This window comes from Pseudophryne corroboree, chromosome 6, assembly GCF_028390025.1.
Source record: "Pseudophryne corroboree isolate aPseCor3 chromosome 6, aPseCor3.hap2, whole genome shotgun sequence".
Classification (NCBI taxonomy): Eukaryota; Metazoa; Chordata; class Amphibia; order Anura; family Myobatrachidae; genus Pseudophryne; species Pseudophryne corroboree.
In genome coordinates, this window is record NC_086449.1 from 323,942,482 (window position 1) to 323,966,492 (window position 24,011).

A 24,011-nucleotide genomic window follows, 5' to 3' on the forward strand; every position below is an offset into this window, starting at 1 on the left:
GCATATTGGCAAGTTTACGCTTCTCCTCCGACAATTTTATTTTAGGTTTTGGAGTCCTTTTTTTACTGATATTTGGTGTTTTGGATTTGACATGCTCTGTACTATGACATTGGGCATCGGCCTTGGCAGACGACGTTGCTGGCATTTCATCGTCTCGGCCATGACTAGTGGCAGCAGCTTCAGCACGAGGTGGAAGTGGATCTTGATCTTTCCCTAATTTTGGAACCTCAACATTTTTGTTCTCCATATTTTAATAGGCACAACTAAAAGGCACCTCAGGTAAACAATGGAGATGGATGGATTGGATACTAGTATACAATTATGGACGGGCTGCCGAGTGCCGACACAGAGGTAGCCACAGCCGTGAACTACCGCACTGTACTGTGTCTGCTGCTAATATATAGACTGGTTGATAAAGAGATAGTATACTCGTAACTAGTATGTATGTATAAAGAAAGAAAAAAAAAACACGGTTAGGTGGTATATACAATTATGGACGGGCTGCCGAGTGCCGACACAGAGGTAGCCACAGCCGTGAACTACCGCACTGTACTGTGTCTGCTGCTAATATATAGACTGGTTGATAAAGAGATAGTATACTCGTAACTAGTATGTATGTATAAAGAAAGAAAAAAAAACCACGGTTAGGTGGTATATACAATTATGGACGGGCTGCCGAGTGCCGACACAGAGGTAGCCACAGCCGTGAACTACCGCACTGTACTGTGTCTGCTGCTAATATAGACTGGTTGATAAAGAGATAGTATACTCGTAACTAGTATGTATGTATAAAGAAAGAAAAAAAAACCACGGTTAGGTGGTATATACAATTATGGACGGGCTGCCGAGTGCCGACACAGAGGTAGCCACAGCCGTGAACTACCGCACTGTACTGTGTCTGCTGCTAATATATAGACTGGTTGATAAAGAGATAGTATACTCGTAACTAGTATGTATGTATAAAGAAAGAAAAAAAAAAAAACCACGGTTAGGTGGTATATACAATTATGGACGGGCTGCCGAGTGCCGACACAGAGGTAGCCACAGCCGTGAACTACCGCACTGTACTGTGTCTGCTGCTAATATATAGACTGGTTGATAAAGAGATAGTATACTCGTAACTAGTATGTATGTATAAAGAAAGAAAAAAAAACCACGGTTAGGTGGTATATACAATTATGGACGGGCTGCCGAGTGCCGACACAGAGGTAGCCACAGCCGTGAACTACCGCACTGTACTGTGTCTGCTGCTAATATATAGACTGGTTGATAAAGAGATAGTATACTCGTAACTAGTATGTATGTATAAAGAAAGAAAAAAAAACCACGGTTAGGTGGTATATACAATTATGGACGGGCTGCCGAGTGCCGACACAGAGGTAGCCACAGCCGTGAACTACCGCACTGTACTGTGTCTGCTGCTAATATAGACTGGTTGATAAAGAGATAGTATACTCGTAACTAGTATGTATGTATAAAGAAAGAAAAAAAAACCACGGTTAGGTGGTATATACAATTATGGACGGGCTGCCGAGTGCCGACACAGAGGTAGCCACAGCCGTGAACTACCGCACTGTACTGTGTCTGCTGCTAATATATAGACTGGTTGATAAAGAGATAGTATACTCGTAACTAGTATGTATGTATAAAGAAAGAAAAAAAAACCACGGTTAGGTGGTATATACAATTATGGACGGGCTGCCGAGTGCCGACACAGAGGTAGCCACAGCCGTGAACTACCGCACTGTACTGTGTCTGCTGCTAATATATAGACTGGTTGATAAAGAGATAGTATACTCGTAACTAGTATGTATGTATAAAGAAAGAAAAAAAAACCACGGTTAGGTGGTATATACAATTATGGACGGGCTGCCGAGTGCCGACACAGAGGTAGCCACAGCCGTGAACTACCGCACTGTACTGTGTCTGCTGCTAATATATAGACTGGTTGATAAAGAGATAGTATACTCGTAACTAGTATGTATGTATAAAGAAAGAAAAAAAAACCACGGTTAGGTGGTATATACAATTATGGACGGGCTGCCGAGTGCCGACACAGAGGTAGCCACAGCCGTGAACTACCGCACTGTACTGTGTCTGCTGCTAATATAGACTGGTTGATAAAGAGATAGTATACTACTAATATTATATATACTGGTGGTCAGGTCACTAGTCACACTGGCAGTGGCACTCCTGCAGAAAAAGTGTGCACTGTTTAATTTTAATATAATATTATGTACTCCTGGCTCCTGCTATAACCTATAACTGGCACTGCAGTAGTGCTCCCCAGTCTCCCCCACAATTATAAGCTGTGTGAGCTGAGCAGTCAGACAGATATATAATATATATAGATGATGCAGCACACTGGCCTGAGCCTGAGCAGTGCACACAGATATGGTATGTGACTGACTGAGTCACTGTGTGTATCGCTTTTTTCAGGCAGAGAACGGATATATTAAATAAACTGCACTGTGTGTCTGGTGGTCACTCACTATATAATATATTATGTACTCCTGGCTCCTGCTATAACCTATAACTGGCACTGCAGTAGTGCTCCCCAGTCTCCCCCACAATTATAAGCTGTGTGAGCTGAGCAGTCAGACAGATATATATAATATTATTTATATATAGATAATAGATGATGCAGCACACTGGCCTGAGCCTGAGCAGTGCACACAGATATGGTATGTGACTGAGTCACTGTGTGCTGTGTATCGCTTTTTTCAGGCAGAGAACGGATTATAAATAAAACTGGTGGTCACTGGTCACTATCAGCAAAACTCTGCACTGTACTGAGTACTCCTAATGCTCCCCAAAATTAGTAAATCAAGTGTCTCTCTAATCTATTCTAAACGGAGAGGACGCCAGCCACGTCCTCTCCCTATCAATCTCAATGCACGTGTGAAAATGGCGGCGACGCGCGGCTCCTTATATAGAATCCGAGTCTCGCGATAGAATCCGAGCCTCGCGAGAATCCGACAGCGTCATGATGACGTTCGGGCGCGCTCGGGTTAACCGAGCAAGGCGGGAAGATCCGAGTCGCTCGGACCCGTGAAAAAAAACATGAAGTTCTGGCGGGTTCGGATTCAGAGAAACCGAACCCGCTCATCTCTAATCCATATACAAAATCTAATGGAGGGTGAAATCATCTAGACCCGCATCTCAATCCCTAAAGACTGTGATACTAATAACAGACTGTGCTTATAAACTCACTATTGCTACTAAACAACAGCCTTCTTGCTTTCTTATTAACAAACTAAGACCAAACCAGCCATTGCTAACCAAAAATCTTTTATTATATGCACATAATATGTTTTATTGTGTGTGTTCCATGGATAATGTGAATTTATATTTCTAGCAAATGGTATGCAAATTAAATATATTAAACCAGCAGCTGCCAGAATCATTGTATAATACATAAACTCATAATGTCATTTTACATTGTGCGCCCACGCTAATGTTTTTGTGAATATAATAGTGGGCTCAGAACGCACCCCTGAGGCACACCCATTTTTTAACTGCACCTCTCTAGAAACAAGACTACCTTACTTGACCACTTGGTACCGATCGTTCAAAAAATTTAAAATCCAATTGCACGTAAACCCATTTAGACCTAAGGAAAAAAGCTTAGAAACCAGAGATACTGGGATTATGGTAAAAAGCAGAACTAAAATCCACAAATAAAATTCTAACATATGTCCCCTTCTTCTGTAAGTGGTTCTGCACCTGATGTAATAAAGTCAAAACTGCATCATCAGTAGAGCGATTCTCTCTATAGGCAAATGGAAAAGAATAAAAATTTGCCGGAAAATGAGATTTGATATGTCTTAACATCAGGTGTTCGAAGCACTTCATGACCAAGGAGGTCAATGCAATAGGACCATAATTGTCAAACATTTGGGCATACTCTTTTTCGCCACAGAAATAATAGTCATTGCTTTAAAACATTTAGGAACTATACACTGATTTAAAGATACATTAAAAAGCAGCGTAAAAATGCCCGCTAACTGGTCACTGCAGTCCCTAAGGATTTTACCTTGAATCATATCAGGACCAGCAGCTTTACCTACAGTATGCTAACACAACGCAAGCATCTCAAGACGTCTTGTTCATCAAGTATTATGGGAACCTCACCTAATCTAGTCACAACAGCTTCAACACTAGAATTATTGTTGTTATCAATTCTAGAATAAAAAATATTCAGCTCTTTAACTAGAGTACTATTTGCTGCCACTGACTCTGCCTTTCTAGGTTTATAATCAGTAATGCCTTGCAGACTCTGCCACATGCTCCTGGAATTATCACATTGTCTAAACAGAACTAGGGAAGAAATAATAAAATATACTAAAAGTCGTCTAGGTTCTGATGAATCTCAAGCATCAGATGGGGATTCTGGGTATAGTCTGAAAAGAGCTGTAGGCGGCTATTAAAAAATCTAAATAAAACCCTTATTTATAAAGATTTGACAACTGTGTCAGCAAGCAATGTTATAAGTGATACAACATGATAAAATAAATCAGCACATGATATCTCCCCCTTTACCTTGAATCCCTTAAGGACAATAACTACAATAACTACAGAACAAGGTGCAAAGTGGATAGCACATGTCCCATGGACAAGGACATAATTAAATGTAATTGTCACTGAATATAAAGATGCAGCAGAAACGAAACTCATGAAACTATCCAAGGAGTGAGGCCAAAGACCAAGGGATACGCAAATCCTGATGTGGGTTAACAGATCACAAGTAGTCTGATATAACTGTCAGGAGAAAGGGCATATTGCAAGATATTGTAAGAAGCCTAAAAGATCAAACATTTAGAAAATAATGGGGCAGATGTATTAAGCCTGGAGACGGCATAAGGAAGTGATAAACCAGTGATAAGTGCAAGGTGATAAACACAGTAGCCAATCAGCTCCCAACTGTTAATTTACATATTGGAGGTGATTGGCTAGTGCGTTTATCACCTTGCACTTATCACTGGTTTATCACTTCCTTATGCTTTCTCCAGGTTAATACATCTGCCCCAATGGGTGATGTTCTTCAACAGCTTCTATACCTAGATGCTCAATAATAAGAACAGATGTGAAGGACCCAACTGAACAAATGACAATTTGGCATTGAACATGAGTTTTTAATTGACACAGATTCTGCACGTTCAGTATTACAAAACAAATGTACATTACCAGTAACTATCAAAATTGTTTATGCAGTAGGTGTAGTGGGATAAGTAATTTCATTAAAAGAAACAGAACAAGTCACAGTTACTTTAGGTACTATTATAATCATTCTTTCCTATTAGCAGCTAATGTTCCTTATAATTTATTAGACTAATAAAAAATAGGATTTTGGTACCAACCGGTAAATACTTTTCTCCTAGTCCCTAGAGGATGCTGGAGACTCCAAAAGGACCATGGGGTATAGACAGATCCGCAGGAACCTGGGCACACTATAAAGACTTAAACTGGGTGTGAACTGGCTCCTCCCTCTATGCCCTTCCTCCAGACCTCAGTTAGAAACCTGTGCCCAGGAGAGATGGACATTTTGAGGAAAGAATTTATAATTTAACCACAGTGAGTGTTATACCAGCTCACACCACAAACATACCGCCAGACATGGACTTCAACAGAATACCAGCCCACGGTATGAAAAACTGACAGCACTATGCTGAAAGAACAGGTAACACAACCTGTGTCAACCCAACCAATAATACGAAACCACATGCCATGGCATGAACACCGTCAGCAACAACCTGACAGAGAAGAAACACCACAAAGTGCCACCAAATCAATAACTGCAGACACAGTACGCACTGGGACGGGCGCCCAGCATCCTCTACGGACTAGGAGAAAAGGATTTACCGGTAGGTACTAAAATCCTATTTTCTCTTACGTCCTAGAGGATGCTGGGGACTCCAAAAGAACCATGGGGTCAATACCAAAGCTCCAGAACGGGCGGGAGAGTGCGTACGACTCTGCAGCACCGATTGAGCAAACATGAGGTCCCCATCATCCAGGGTATCAAACTTGTAGAGCTTATCCAAGGTGTTTGAAACCCGACCCAGCAACCGCTCGGCAAAGTTAACCCGCCGAGACACCTCAGGCAACCGCCCAAGAAAAGCCCATCTTCCTAGTAAAATGGGTCTCCCCCGACTTCGGCAACTGCAATCCAGCCATAGAACTAGCACAGCGAAACGTATCACAGATTCAGCGTGTAACAGCCTGTAGAGACGCAGGCGCCCCAAACACGCTGGGAGCATACCGGACAAACAGAGCCTCCGTTTCCCCAAACTGAGCTCAATTGGTGATATAAATCTTCAAAGCCCTGACTACATCGAGAGACATTGAATCAGCCAATACCGAAGTTACCACAGGCATCAACCCAGGCAGGCTTTTGATAGACCCGGAAACCCTTTTCGACAGAACTACTATCCGAGTTCTCAATTCTATCCACTTGGAAGATCAAACAGGGCTCGTGTAAGACAAAGTCGCTACTTCCAACAACCGCCTTGCGGTCATCCAAACAAGAACAAAAACATGACCACTCTCCAAGAGAGAAACTTTACCGCAACCGTTTATAAAGGTTCCAATCAGTGTGATACCCTAGAAACGCAACACCAAGTCCAGAGTCCACTGTGTCAATGGTGCACAAATGAAAGGTGGATGTGCAGTACACCTGTCCCGAAAGCCTGAACTTCCAGAGAGGTGGCTAAGGCTCTTATAAAGAATATCTATAAGGCCAAACTGCACTGAAAAAGGGCCTAACCCTAGGCCCGTATCCACCCCTGCTTGCCAAGAGTGGAGCAAAACAACCCAGCTGAAAAACTTCCATAGGAGTCTTCTAGGATGCATACCAAGACACATATATATAAGCCAACTACAGTGGTAAACCGTTGCCTTTACTTCCTTTCTAGCCCGAAGAAGGGCGGAAATGACCTCACTGGGTAAACCCCGTCGGTTAGAACATGGCAATAAACCGCCACACCATCAAACGTAGCCTCGGCAAGTCTTGATGCACGGCAGAAATTTGTTGTAACAGTTCCACCGGTAGAGGAGGAGGCCACAGAACTACTATGAGAAAACCCCGAAAAACTGGAAACCAAGCCCTCCTTGGCTAGACCGAAGCAAAGAGGATCACCCGAACCTTTGTTCTTCTTACGTGTAGCACCCTCCGAAAGAGCGAAAACGTAGAGGACGCCAAGACCGACTGAAAACACCCAAGGCGTCACGAGGGCATCGCCTGCCATAGCATGCGTGTCCCTTGACCTGGAACAACATCCCCGAGGCCTCCCGTCGATGAAGGCACGAACATATCCAATTGAGGCAGTCCTCCAAGACTTGTCACATCCGTGAATCTTCTCGATGACGGGTGTACTATTACCGGATGGAGCTTGCGCCTGCCGGGGAAAGTTATTTCTCCGTCGTTTAACTCCAGAACGACGCCTGCTAATAAAGCGTTTACTGAAATCAAAAAAGTTTATCGCAGACAAACTTCCCAGCCTGACCGTTTTATCTGGAAATAAGTCCCATGTCAGGACAGCTCCCTCTAGAAGGTGAGAGCCGTGTAGACACCACATGAGCGAAGCCCCGGGCAGTAGGACTAAATTCCGGTGCAAGTGTCGGTGAGACCCGGACCCCATTACCAACTGGACCCTCGAAAAGCACTCTGGCATACGACCTGGTCAACCACAAGGCCCCGTAGGCCGCACCCACCTGCTTCATAAACAGAATCTAATGATGGATTGTCACAATCAAACTGATCCGACTCCGAATCCTCAGACCTCCTTCCACAGGAAAACCCACAGAACCTCAACCAGTCAGTATCTACTCAGACATCCACTTGGAGACACTGCATCGCCGTGAACAACAAGCATTCCCTGTGTTGAAGAACAGTCAGGGAGAAACAACTGTTTGCACCCTTTGTTACTTGACCTCGCCTCAATCAGGCGAATGTCTCAGAGCAGAATGACAATGGCTCTTACTATAGAAGGACAACCATCATACCGCCAACACTCTGGTGAAATGGTAAAGATAATCCTGAATATCAACCCAGGTAGGCTGAACTTTGAGAAAAAACGGATTTAACCCCTTTTTCTGCCTTTACAAGCTGGAACTCCTTGGCCTGAAAGATTCCATCCTATAGTTCCCCTTCGTAAGCAGAACTTCTTCTTTTTTTGTAACGGGGATGGCAGGATAAAGTCCAGAACCGGACGCCACTCTGATAAGGCGTCGCTTACTACCTCCCCGACCAGAGGGGAATCGGTAAGATCTATTAGAAAAATATTGACGGGAACATTTGTAACTCAAAATGTCCCCCTATGGATTCTATAATCAACTCACAGGTCTTAAACAATTTCTGGACTAACCGAAACTTAGTCGACGAGACCCCACCGGAGTGGGATCTAGCCAGATAGACTCAGTGGCCTGTGGCGGATGCGCTAGAAACAGCAAACAAGATCCGCTTCTGCGAACCAAACAAGGCTGCAGAATTCTTACCTGTTCAGCTTCAACTGTCTGCACAGAAAAATAAAAAAGTAACGGTATCGAACGATTAAACGACTGCATCCTACAAAAGGAATGCGTCCCCAACCCCAACGAAGGAGACTAACTCACGAAGTTAGACCCACCGGTGGTATTCCCCGAGCTTGACTGAACTGAGGTATCGCAAACCGCTTTATACTGGCAGAGCCGGCCCTAACCAATATGATGCCCTAGGCAAGATTTTGGCTGGTGCCCCCTAGCACCACCGCTGGTTCCGCCTCTGACCTTGTACCCCTTATATTTTAAATAGGAACAGTTTGCACATTTGGCGCACAGCCCTAAAAGGGGTGTGTTTTTGCTGGCAAGGGGCATGGCCACACAATAACCCCAATTCCAATTACACCACACAGTACTGCAACTTTATTCACATATGATCATGCGATAGTGTCCATAATTCACATTACATCCCACAGTAGTATCACTTTACCTTATAAACGTTACTCCTCACAGTAGAGCCCCTTATTCACATTACATCACACTGAATTGCTCCTTATTCACATTACACCACACCCTATTGCTCTTTATTCACATTAGACGACACAGTAGTGCCCTTTCTATACGCAATGCCACATAGTAGAGCACCTTATACACATAATGCCACACATTAGGTAATGCATTTACACACATTCCACACAGTAATGCCCCTTACACATATGAGACACCTTATTAATGTCCTTATAAACATAATGCGCCTTACACATTATGACAACCTTTATTAATGCCCTTTTACACATACAGTAATGTCCCTTACACATATGCCGCACATTATTAATGCCCTTATACACATAATGACACACATAGTGCCCCCTACACATTTGCTGCACATTATTAGTGCCCCTACACACATAATGACACACATACAGTAGTACCCTGTTACACATATGCCGCACATTATTAATGCATTTTTACATGACACACATAGTGCTCCTTACACATATTCCGAACACTACTGCACAACCAACCCACTCACATGCACACAGCACTCACACTGCCACTAACACTGTGACCTCTGCCTCTGCTTGGATACAGATGTGTCCTCATAAATATTGCCTCAATGATAACGTCGGGCACACCTTTTTTTATGAAAATGCATCTTATTTGCATTGCTATGTGGCTAGGATGCACAAGCAGCTTCTACTGATTAAAATGATATGCAGCATGCCTATGTATTGTGAGAGACTGTGGCTGTATCTGCATAAGAAATGCTACACACAGAATATAGGCATGCCGCATATCATTTTAATCAGCAGAAGCTGCTGATGCCCCTAGGCATATCAAATGCCCTAGGCAATTGCCTAGTTTGCCTATGCCTATGGCCGGCTCTGTATACTGGCCCTCTAGTATCTCTCGGAGGTAACCTCAGCACCTTCCCGGTTACACATCCCGCCGTCACTCGGCAACGAGCTGCAATGTTACAGAATATAAACAACAGAGGCAACCTTACCCACTCTCTGTAAGGTAATTTTATCAGATGTCTTTCCGAACATAACACTCCCCCATGTACATGCAGTGCAACAAGGTATAGAAATAAAATATCACTTAGCTTCCTGTGTATGATCCTTAACGACCGGGCTCCGCGTCGACCAGGAGTTGACTGCCCCAATGATCTCTCCACGTCAGGAAGAGAATAAGCCTTCGGACTCCTTGAGAGACTCGAATACCAACTCGTCACAGCCGAACTGGAGCCTAATCAATAGAGCGACCAGCACATGAGAAGAAATACTATTATATCAGCATTCATGGATATACATAATGTAATACACCATATGACACACATATCCTAACTATGCATATATAATACATAAATATATACATATACAGAATTGGATTGTCCAGACCCGTTAGGTCCCCAGTGACAGTAATGTGTTCCGAATGTGCTGACATGCCCCAGATGTGGATCTACCAGGAACGTTATGGCCGACAGAAACTTAGTAGATGTCGACAGCAGGGAATAGTAAGCAGGTAAAAAAAAACAACCTTGGAACCCCGAGGGGTCTGAAGGAAGCGTATATAAATTCAATAACACTCTCACTATCTATATCTATAATTACATATACAGGTACCTGGCCATAACAACCTGTCAATCTTTTTACCCAGTAATACCGTTGACGCCGACAGGGCACCCACCAACAACTGTGTCTCCCATGGCGTGTCTACTTTTATAAGCACACAAACACCAACCTGCTAATACTTAATGTCCCCACAGCAGCTTGTAACCAAGCCCTCACACATGTCGACATACAGGTCGACTAACCGATAGTGGGTAATATATAGGAAAACACTGAAAATCATAACACAACAAGGATTATGCGTACATTATAAACAGAGTGCTATATATCAGCCATATAGAACTAAAAATCACTGTGCCCCCCCTCCTCCACATTATAAAGCAAGGCTTTGGCGGGGAGCTGCAGAAAATGGCGCTGACTCTGTTGTGAGGGCTAAGCTCCGCCCCTAATCGGCACGCTAAAGCCCGCTCAAACTAATATGTCTATATTGAGCTTGGGGGGATGTATATATCGCCTCAAATGAGCCATATAGCAAACGCTGCCCAGGGCGCCCCCCCCCCCCCCCTGTGTCCTACACCCTCGGAAGCCGTTGGTGTGTGGGAGCAGGGGCGCGCCGCGTGCGCTGCGGTACACTGGCGGGGGAACATACCCGGCGTCCGAGCCTCTAAGTATGCCCCCCCCGCCAGCTAAGCACTCCGAAACATGCCCCCAGGGCGCTCCCCCCCAGCGCCCTGCACCCTGCAATAGGCGCCGGTAAACGGGAGCAGGGAGGGCAGCGCTACCGCTGCCACTCCCTCCGTCTTGCGGGACACTGGCGGGGTGAACATACCTGGCGGTCGAGCCCCTAAGTATGTCGCCCCGCCAGCGAAGCCCTTAGAAATATGCCGCTCAGGGCGCTCCCCCCAGCGCCCTGCACCCTGCTACAGGTGCCGGTAAATAGGAGCAGGGAGGGCAGCGCTACCACTGCTACTCCCCCCGTGCTGCAGCACGCTGGCGGGGTGACCATACCCGGTGCCCAGGCACCTAAATATGACCCCCCCCCCCCAGTGATTATCAACCTCAGCAACATGCCGCCCAGGGCGCTCCCCCCCAGCACCCTGCACCCTCTGAGTGCGTTGGTGTGTGGGAGCATGGAGGGCAGCCTGACCACTGCATGTTACTTCCGTTACTGAAGTCTTCTGCCGTCACTGAAGTCTTCTTTTCTTCCAACACTCACCCGGCTTCTTTCTTCTGGCTTCTGTGAGGGGGGTGACAGCGTGGCTCCGGGAACAAGCAGCTAGGCGCACCAAGTGATCGAACCCTCTGGAGCTAATGGTGTCCAGTAGCCGAGAAGCAGAGCCTTTGAACTAAGAAGAAGTAGGTCCTGCTTCTCTCCCCTCAGTCCCACGATGCAGGGAGCCTGTTGCCAGCAGGTCTTCCTGAAAATAAAAAACCTAATATAAAGTCTTTTTAGAGAAACTCAGAATAGCTCCCCTAGTGTGTGTCCCATCACTCCTGGGCACAAAGTCTAACTGAGGTCTGGAGGAGGGGCATAGAGGGAGGAGCCAGTTCACACCCAGTTTAAGTCTTTATAGTGTGCCCAGGTTCCTGCGGATCCGTCTATACCCCATGGTCCTTTTGGAGTCCGCAGCATCCTCTAGGACGTAAGAGAAATATTCCATATTATTTAAAATCATCTGGTTTGTGAACTAGGACATACAATACATACATGTAATAATGTGAAAATAAAGTGAAGTTTAAAATACGTGCCTTACTGTCTTCTTATTTAGTATTGGTTCAAGATCTATATATAGAATATATTTTAATATGTTTCAATATGTTTTATTCTTATAATTACACTCCCTATCATTCATATGATGATGGTATAGGCGTGACATCTATACTGTATTGAATAATGTAATGACAGCTAAGCGGAGGAGAGCATCTGAGTCCAAGATAAATTTTAAGTCGTTTGTCAACAATTATTCAATGTATAATGAATTAATTATTTACACATAAGTCAGTAAATGTGTGTTACTATAGTCTACTGTGGACAAAAATACTATTCCACCAGTTTACAGAATGTAACATATTACAACATAAGTGCAGTTGGAATTTTTGAAATAATGAATACACAGTTGTTCTATATAAGCCTGTTTTGGAAGCAATGGGACAAGCTTCTATATCACACGATTAATATGTACTTACTATGTCTGCTAACAATGACAGATGGTCATGTCTATTGTGCAGACCATAACAAGTTATGTATCAATAGGAGAAGCACTCGTCACGTCTATTGTGCAGGTTATAACGAATTGAATATCAAAATTATGATAATAGATCCTCACTTTCTTAGTAATAGTCAGGGCCGGATTAAGCCTTTGGGGGGCCCGGGGGAACCTAACACATGGAGACCCCCCTCCCCCGCATGTTAGCACCAGCACAGGTTCTACAGTACCTGCTCAATCTGATGCCGGGGCTGCTGCTGAGGGGTAGTCAGCAGCCGAAGGAGCAGGCCACGGGGGATGCAGTCAATTTACCTCCAATCAAAATCCCGACGGTCAAAATCCCGACAGCAATTGGCCGACGGTCATAATCCCGACATGGTCAAAACCCCGACATGGACAAAATATCGACATTTAAAATATCGACACGGTCAAAATACTGACATGTAAAATGCCGACAGGTCAAAATGCCAACATGAGTTTTTATGAGTTTTTCATTGAAACCGACCTGTTCATACTTTACCATCCCAGTGGACCTGGAGGGGAAATATAAAAGTGCCCGAAGCATGGCGATCTATGTCGACATACACACAAAAAAACAATGAAAAAAGCATGTCGGTATTTTAACCTGTCGGCATTTTACATGTCGGTATTTTGACCTTGTCGGTATTTTAAATGTCGGTATTTTGTCCATGTCGGGATTTTGACCTTGTTGGGATTTTAAATGTCGGTATTTGCTGTCGGGATTTTGATTGGAGGTATTTCATAATGATCCCGGCCACGGAGGTCAATGCAGGGCCTCATCGGGTTGCAGTCGTGGTGCTGCCGGGTGTAGGGAGCTGCGGTCAGTGCGGCACGTGGGCCTCACTTCTGGGTGCTGCCGGGTGTAGTGATTGCCCCAATCCATGTAGCTGGGTGCGGGCCACGGTGGTTGGTGCAGGGCCTCTCTACTGGGGGTGTATGGAAGGCTGGATCCCAGAAGAGAGCCTCAGGCATGCCGGTCAGCATCCGATCTGTGGCTGCTGGCGGGGGGGCCTTTTTAGAAAGGGGGGCTTGGCGTACTTCCCCCCAGCCTCCCCCTTCCCCCCCTCCTTAATCCGGCTCTACTAATAGTAATATTGCAAATCTGTCAATTGTATAGGCAGAGTGCAATTTCTTATAGGGGGTACACATGGAATGATGTTCACCTAATTTCTAAGCAATCTGACTAGACTGTTTAGAAATTAGAAACACATCGCTCCGTGTGTAGGGGTGCCGGCGATAAAATGCGCGGTCCAGCGCGTCACTATCGCCGGTGCTAGATTGGCCTGCATGCAGGCACAATCTAGCAGGTCACTCATTTCACCGTTGGGTGAAATGAGCGCCCCCCCCCACCCCATCCCCCATCCCTCCTCGCTCAGTACACACCGCGCTGTGTGCTGAGCGGGGGTAGAGATGTGTGCTGAGCGGTCTGTGTGTGTCTGTCTGCTTAGCACACATCTCCCTCCACGGAATAAGTTCCTTTTATATCACACATTAGATGTAAGAGCAGTACTAATCTGTATAATGTGACTGACTGTATATTAATTAGAGATGAGCGGGTTCGGTTTCTTTGAATCCGAACCCGCACGAACTTCACTTTTTTTTTCACGGGTCCGAGCGACTCGGATCTTCCCGCCTTGCTCGGTTAACCCGAGCGCGCCCGAACGTCATCATGACGCTGTCGGATTCTCGCGAGACTCGGATTCTATATAAGGAGCCGCGCGTCGCCGCCATTTTCACACGTGCATTGAGATTGATAGGGAGAGGACGTGGCTGGCGTCCTCTCCATTTAGATTAGATTTAGAAGAGAGAGAGAGAGAGAGAGATTGCTGTGATACTGTAGATTAGAAGAGAGTGCAGAGTGCAGACAGAGTTTAGTGACTGACGACCACAGTGACCAGTGACCACCAGAGACAGTGCAGTTGTTTGTTTTATTTAATATATCCGTTCTCTGCCTGAAAAAAACGATACACAGTCACACAGTGACTCAGTCTGTGTGCACTGCTCAGCCCAGTGTGCTGCACATCAATGTATTGTATATAAAGCTTATAATTGTGGGGGAGACTGGGGAGCACTGCAGGTTGTTATAGCAGGAGCCAGGAGTACATGATAAATAATATTATATTAAAATTAAACAGTGCACACTTTTGCTGCAGGAGTGCCACTGCCAGTGTGACTAGTGGTGACCAGTGCCTGACCACCAGTATATTAGTAGTATTGTATACTATCTCTTTATCAACCAGTCTATATTAGCAGCAGACACAGTACAGTGCGGTAGTTCACGGCTGTGGCTACCTCTGTGTCGGCACTCGGCAGGCAGTCCGTCCATCCATAATTGTATTATATACCACCTAACCGTGGTTTTTTTTTTCTTTCTTTATACCGTCGTCATAGTCATACTAGTTGTTACGAGTATACTACTATCTCTTTATCAACCAGTGTACAGTGCGGTAGTTCACGGCTGTGGCTACCTCTGTGTCGGAACTCGGCAGGCAGTCCGTCCATCCATAATTGTATTATAATATATACCACCTAACCGTGGTTTTTTTTTCGTTCTTTATACCGTCGTCATACTAGTTGTTACGAGTATACTACTATCTCTTTATCAACCAGTGTACAGTGCGGTAGTTCACGGCTGTGGCTACCTCTGTGTCGGAACTCGGCAGGCAGTCCGTCCATCCATAATTGTATTATAATATATACCACCTAACCGTGGTTTTTTTTTCGTTCTTTATACCGTCGTCATACTAGTTGTTACGAGTATACTACTATCTCTTTATCAACCAGTGTACAGTGCGGTAGTTCACGGCTGTGGCTACCTCTGTGTCGGCACTCGGCAGGCAGTCCGTCCAACCATAATTGTATTATATACCACCTAACCGTGGTTTTTTTTTTCATTCTTTATACCGTCGTCATACTAGTTGTTACGAGTATACTACTATCTCTTTATCAACCAGTGTACAGTGCGGTAGTTCACGGCTGTGGCTACCTCTGTGTCGGCACTCGGCAGGCAGTCCGTCCAACCATAATTGTATTATATACCACCTAACCGTGGTTTTTTTTTCATTCTTTATACCGTCGTCATACTAGTTGTTACGAGTATACTACTATCTCTTTATCAACCAGTGTACAGTGCGGTAGTTCACGGCTGTGGCTACCTCTGTGTCGGCACTCGGCAGCCCGTCCATAATTGTATATACCAGTGACCTAACCGTGGTTTTTTTTTCTTTCTTTATACATACATACTAGTTACGAGTATACTATCTCTTTATCAACCAGTCTATATATTAGCAGCAGACACAGTACAGTGCGGTAGTTCACGGCTGTGGCTACCTCTGTGTCGGCACTCGGCAGCCCGTCCATAATTGTATATACCACCTAACCGTGGTTTTTTTTTCTTTCTTTATACATACATACTAGTTACGAGTATACTATCTCTTTATCAACCAGTCTATATATTAGCAGCAGACACAGTACAGTGCGGTAGTTCACGGCTGTGGCTACCTCTGTGTCGGCACTCCGCAGCCCGTCCATAATTGTATATACCAGTGACCTAACCGTGGTTTTTTTTTCTTTCTTTATACATACATACTAGTTACGAGTATACTATCTCTTTATCAACCAGTCTATATATTAGCAGCAGACACAGTACAGTGCGGTAGTTCACGGCTGTGGCTACCTCTGTGTCGGCACTCGGCAGCCCGTCCATAATTGTATATACCACCTAACCGTGGTTTTTTTTTCTTTCTTTATACATACATACTAGTTACGAGTATACTATCTCTTTATCAACCAGTCTATATATTAGCAGCAGACACAGTACAGTGCGGTAGTTCACGGCTGTGGCTACCTCTGTGTCGGCACTCCGCAGCCCGTCCATAATTGTATATACCAGTGACCTAACCGTGGTTTTTTTTTCTTTCTTTATACATACATACTAGTTACGAGTATACTATCTCTTTATCAACCAGTCTATATATTAGCAGCAGACACAGTACAGTGCGGTAGTTCACGGCTGTGGCTACCTCTGTGTCGGCACTCGGCAGCCCGTCCATAATTGTATATACCAGTGACCTAACCGTGGTTTTTTTTTCTTTCTTTATACATACATACTAGTTACGACTTTACTATCTCTTTATCAACCAGTCTATATATTAGCAGCAGACACAGTACAGTGCGGTAGTTCACGGCTGTGGCTACCTCTGTGTCGGCACTCGGCAGCCCGTCCATAATTGTATATACCAGTGACCTAACCGTGGTTTTTTTTTCTTTCTTTATACATACATACTAGTTACGAGTATACTATCTCTTTATCAACCAGTCTATATATTAGCAGCAGACACAGTACAGTGCGGTAGTTCACGGCTGTGGCTACCTCTGTGTCGGCACTCGGCAGCCCGTCCATAATTGTATACTAGTATCCAATCCATCCATCTGCATTGTTTACCTGAGGTGCCTTTTAGTTGTGCCTATTAAAATATGGAGAACAAAAATGTTGAGGTTCCAAAATTAGGGAAAGATCAAGATCCACTTCCACCTCGTGCTGAAGCTGCTGCCACTAGTCATGGCCGAGACGATGAAATGCCAGCAACGTCGTCTGCCAAGGCCGATGCCCAATGGCATAGTACAGAGCATGTCAAAACCAAAACACCAAATATCAGTAAAAAAAGGACTCCAAAACCTAAAATAAAATTGTCTTAATCTTACTCACACAGTCAGCTACCTCATTGCGCCTCTTTTTTTCTTTGCGTCATGTGCTGTTTGGGGAGGGTTTTTTGGAAGGGACATCCTGCGTGACACTGCAGTGCCACTCCTAGATGGGCCCGGTGTTTGTGTCGGCCACTAGGGTCGCTAATCTTACTCACACAGCTACCTCATTGCGCCTCTTTTTTTCTTTGCGTCATGTGCTGTTTGGGGAGGGTTTTTTGGAAGGGACATCCTGCGTGACACTGCAGTGCCACTCCTAGATGGGCCCGGTGTTTGTGTCGGCCACTAGGGTCGCTAATCTTACTCACACAGTCAGCTACCTCATTGCGCCTCTTTTTTTCTTTGCGTCATGTGCTGTTTGGGGAGGGTTTTTTGGAAGGGCCATCCTGCGTGACACTGCAGTGCCACTCCTAGATGGGCCCGGTGTTTGTGTCGGCCACTAGGGTCGCTAATCTTACTCACACAGTCAGCTACCTCATTGCGCCTCTTTTTTTCTTTGCGTCATGTGCTGTTTGGGGAGGGTTTTTTGGAAGGGCCATCCTGCGTGACACTGCAGTGCCACTCCTAGATGGGCCCGGTGTTTGTGTCGGCCACTAGGGTCGCTAATCTTACTCACACAGCTACCTCATTGCGCCTCTTTTTTTCTTTGCGTCATGTGCTGTTTGGGGAGGGTTTTTTGGAAGGGACATCCTGCGTGACACTGCAGTGCCACTCCTAGATGGGCCCGGTGTTTGTGTCGGCCACTAGGGTCGCTTATCTTACTCACACAGCGACCTCGGTGCAAATTTTAGGACTAAAAATAATATTGTGAGGTGTGAGGTATTCAGAATAGACTGAAAATGAGTGTAAATTATGGTTTTTGAGGTTAATAATACTTTGGGATCAAAATGACCCCCAAATTCTATGATTTAAGCTGTTTTTTAGTGTTTTTGGAAAAAAACACCCGAATCCAAAACACACCCGAATCCGACAAAAATAATTCGGTGAGGTTTTGCCAAAACGCGTTCGAACCCAAAACACGGCCGCGGAACCGAACCCAAAACCAAAACACAAAACCCGAAAAATTTCAGGCGCTCATCTCTAATATTAATATGTTTGTATATGAATAAGTATTTCCTTCCAAATGTCTCATGACTAGAATAGACTTGTGCATTGCATATTAAGATAGAGAGTTGTATATATTTGTATCTATCTGTAGAGAAAATGCATATTTATTAGTAACATTAATACATGTGAATAGGATCTATACATTCATATACCCATTTACTTGTACGACATCAGAGAGGAAAATTATATACAACTTTCCACTTTTCTAAAGAATTATGGGGGTAATTCCAAGTTGATCGCAGCAGGATTTTTGATAGCAATTGGGCAAAACCATGTGCACTGCAGGGGAGGCAGATATAACATTTGCAGAGAGAGTTAGATTTGGGTGGGTTATTTTATTTCTGTGCAGGGTAAATACTGGTTGCTTTATTTTTACACTGCAAATTAGATTGCAGATTGAACACACCACACCCAAATCTAACTCTCTCTGCACATATTATATCTGCCTCCCCTGCAGTGCACATGGGCCCTCATTCCGAGTTGATCGGTCGCAAGGCGAATTTAGCAGAGTTACACACGCTAAGCCGCCGCCTACTGGGAGTGAATCTTAGCTTCTTAAAATTGCGACCGATGTATTCGCAATATTGCGATTACTAACTACTTAGCAGTTTCAGAGTAGCTCCAGACTTACTCTGCCTGTGCGATCAGTTCAGTGCTTGTCGTTCCTGGTTGACGTCACAAACACACCCAGCGTTCGCCCAGGCACTCCCACCGTTTCCCCGGCCACTCCTGCGTTTTTTCCGGAAACGGTAGCGTTTTCAGCCACACGCCCCTGAAACGCCGTGTTTCCGCCCAGTAACACCCATTTCCTGTCAATCACATTACGATCGCCGGAGCGAAGAAAAAGCCGTGAGTAAAAATACTTTCATCATAGTAAAGTTACTTGGCGCAGTCGCAGTGCGAACATTGCGCATGCGTACTAAGCGGATTTTCACTGCGATGCGATGAAAAATACTGAGCGAACAACTCGGAATGAGGGCCATGGTTTTGCCCAATTGCTAACAGAATTCCTGCTGCGATCAACTTGGAATTACCCCCCATGTGCATTGCAAACTGTGGCTTCTACTTAGCTAGATTGTTATGTTAACCGCATGAGATCTGCATTTTAGATCACACAGCCAGAGCCGGCCCTAACCAATATGATGCCCTAGACAAAATTTTAGATGGTGCCCCCTAGCACCACCGCTGGTGCCCCCTAGCACCATCGCTGGTTCTGACCTTGCACCTCTTTCCCAGCACCACCACCCCTCATCCATAGCAGTCCTTATTTTGGTGTTTGTACCCCCTATATTTTGGCACACATTTGGCACACAGACCAAAAAGGGGTGTGTTTTTACTGGCAAGGGGCATGGCCACACAATAGTAACCCCAATTCCAATTACGCCACACAGTACTGCAACTTTATTCACATTTGATCATGCGATAGTGTCCATAATTCATATTACATCGCACAGTAGTATCACTTTACCTTATAAACGTTACATTAGAGCCCCTTATTCACATTACATCACACTGAATTGCTCCTTATTCACATTCACATTACACCACACCCTATTGCTCCTTATTAACATTAGAGGACACAGTAGTGCCCTTTCTATACGCAATGCCACATAGTAGAGCACCTTATACACATAATGCCACACAGTTATGCCCCTTACACATATGAGACACATTATTAATGTCCTTATAAACATAATGCGCCTTACACATTATGACAATCTTTATTAATGCCCTTTTACACATAATGTCCCTTACACATATGCTGCACATTATTAATGCCCTTATACACATAATGACACACATAGTGCCCCCTACACATTTGCTGCACATTATTAGTCCACTATACACATAATGACACAGTACCCCTTACACATATGTTGCACATTATTAATGCATTTTTACATGACACACATAATGCTCCTTACACATATTCTGAACACTACTGCACAACCAACCCACTCACATGCACACAGCACTCACACTGCCACTAACACTGTGACCTCTGCCTCTGCTTGGATACAGATGTGTCCTCATAAATCTTGCCTCAATGCTAACGTCGGGCACATTATTTTAATGAAAATGCATCTTATTTGCATTGCTATGTGGCTAGAATGCACAAGCAGATTCTGCTGAATAAAATGATATGTGGCATGCCTATATACTGTGTGCGACTGTGGCTGTATCTGCATATGAAATGCTACACACAGAATATAGGCATGCCGCATATCATTTTAATCAGCAGAAGCTGCTGATGCCCATAGGCATATCAAATGTCCTAGGCAATTGCCTAGTTTGCCTATGCCTATGGCCGGCTCTGCACACAGCTTTAACACTCACTGTGTAATAGAACAGCACTTGGCAACAATTATATTCCTGTATCATCTTCTGTCTTCCTGGAGGAGATAGATGTTATTTATGTAGTTGTGCAATCTGTCTGGTGAGAACAAAAATCTGCTAATGTATGGGAGCAAATGACAGTCAACCATTTTCTCCCAAACACTGGAAAATGGATTAAAACGATTGTTTGGATAAATTTGTTAAATAAAACTGATTTAACCTATTTGTTTGAACAACCATTGTCTGTTTTCCAGTGGTTGGCAGCAAATGGTCAATTGTCATTTGCTACCATAAATTACCATATTTTTGTTCTCACCAGACAGATTGGACAGATAAATCTGCCAGTGTGTACGCACCTTAAAGTATGTACACACGGTGAGATTTTTGCTTGCAGTTTTGACTATATAGTCAAAATCACAAGGAAAGTTAGTACAGATCACCAGGTGATAGTCACCTGGCGATCCCAATGCGATACCGATGTGCAGTCCCATGAGGTCGGTATCACAAGCCTAGACTGTGCAGGCAAGGCAATTTTGACTATCTAGTATAAAAGTATAGTCAAAATTGACACTTAGCCAAAATCACACATAGCCAATATCGCATACACAGTCATCTAGGCTTGCAATACCAACCACAGTCCATATCACATGGTGAGAATCAGGCATAGCCGAAATCTCACCGTGTGTACACACCTTAAGGCTCACCCGTTCCAGCACACATTGATACATAATATATAAACATATAATTTAGCTGAAGGTGAGGAATACATTACATACTGTAGTAACAAAAGTAATTCTATGAGTATTTCTGAGGCTAATAACAAGGACACTGAGTTTTCCAGTTATACTGATGCACCCAATTTGATTCATAATATCACAGGGGCACGAATCCTGTTTTATCTATTCAATGTGATATTAATGTCAGCAGATTGGTTAATTTACATGATATCTTTATGATAGATGTACTAGTCACAGGCACCGTCAATAGCGAATATATATACAAATATATACTCTTTATTTTAATATGCAATGTGCAAGTCTATTACAGTCATGAGACACTTGGAAGGAAATATGTATTAATATACAAACATATTACTATACAGTCAGTCACATTATACAGATGAGTACATCTAATGTGTGATATATATGGGACTTATTCTGTCTGCACTATAGATGTGATAGTAATAAGCCCTACACAAAGGCCAATACCACTGAAAGATATGAACGATCTTGTTCATTAATGAACGACATATCGTTCATATTTTTCAGTGTGTATGCACCAATGATGAACGATGTGCAGCCCCACGCTCGTTCATCATTGGTGCCGGCTCATTTAAACATGCAAGCCAATATAGATAATCTCGTCCATATTAGCATGCAGGGATATGGGGCCGGGTGACGCCCCCACCGGCCCCCCATCACCCGGCCCCATAGCCCTGCATGCTAAGATGGACAAGATTGTCCATATTGGCTTGCATGTTTAAACAAGCCGGCACCAACGATGAACGAGCACCGGAAACTTCACTCCCCCCGTAAGCCCCCCATGCCACCGAGTCGCCCATCATGCACCATGGCAAGTGTATAGGTCCCTTTTGAAGAAATTGCACTCTGCCAATACAACTCCTACACATCTCAATTCCAATCAGTATAACCTCACTTTCACCTCTTCCTATAACAGGAATCAGGTGGATTTTCTGGATCTGACCCTAGTAATAAAGGATAACAAAATTGTTACATCCAACTAAAGGCAGTGGCCTTTAAACTAATTTGCAAGGCCATCACCCATCCAGGACTTCCACAGCGTCTTCTATCTTCAGGAGCCCTTCATTAATCCTTCTCTCCTGACGGACTGCCTCCTCGGCCTTGAGCTGGCTAATATTAGCTGGTAAAAGGGGGTGAGGTGATGTTGCAGTGAGTTGCCTTTGGCTCATCACGGCCATCTTAGATTTATGGTGCCGCGGCATCATCGTAGATGCCAGTGGCGACCTGTATCATCACCCCACCTCCTTTTACCAGCTAATAGCAAGCTTAAGACTGGGGAGGCAGTCCAAAGGTGGAGGAGTGATGAAGAGCTCCTGATGACAGAAGACGCCGTGGAAGTCCTGGAAAATATCTTAAACGCTGCCACCAGAGCCGGCCCTAGGCATAGGCAAACTAGGCAAATGCCTAGGGGCATCAGCAGCTTCTGCTGATTAAAATGATATGCAGCATGCCTATATTCTGTGTGTAGCATTTCACATGTACATACAGCTACATTCTCACACAGTACATAGGCATGATGCATATCATGTCAATCAGCAGAAGCTGCTTGTGCATCCTAGCCACATAGCAGTGCAAATAAGATGCATTTTCTTTAAAAAAAAAAGGTTCCCAACATTAGCATTGAGGCAAGATTTATAAGGACACATCTGTATCCAAGTAGAAGCAGAGGTCACAGTGTTAGCGGCTGTGTGAGTGCTGTGTGTGAGTGGGTTGGTTGTGCAGTGGTGTTCGGCATATGTGTAAGGGGAATTATGTGTGTCATGTGTAAAAATGCATTAATAATGTACAGCAAATGTGTAGGGGCATTGTGTGTGTCATTACGTGTATAAGGGCATTAATAATGTGTGGCATATGTGTAAGGGACATTATTAATGCCCTTATACATATAATGACATACATAATGTGCGGCATATGTCTAAGGGACATTATATGTGTCATTATGTGTATAAGGGCCTTAATAATGTGCGGCATATGTGCAAGGTACATTATGTGTATAAGGGCATAAATAAAGGTTGTCATAATGTGTAAGGCGCATTATGTTTATAAGGACATTAATAAAGTGTGTCATATGTGCAAGGGGCATAACTGTGTGGTAGTATGTGTATAAATGCGTTACTAATGTGTGGCATCATATGTATAAGGTGCTCTACTGTGTGGCGTAATGTATAGAAAGGGCACTACTGTGTGGTCTAATGTGAATAAAGAGCAATATGGTGTGGTATAAAGTGAATAAGGAGCAATTCAGTGTGGTATAATGTGAATAAGGGGCACTTTTGTGAGGAGTAATGTATATAAGGTAAAGTGGTACTACTGTGTGATGTAAC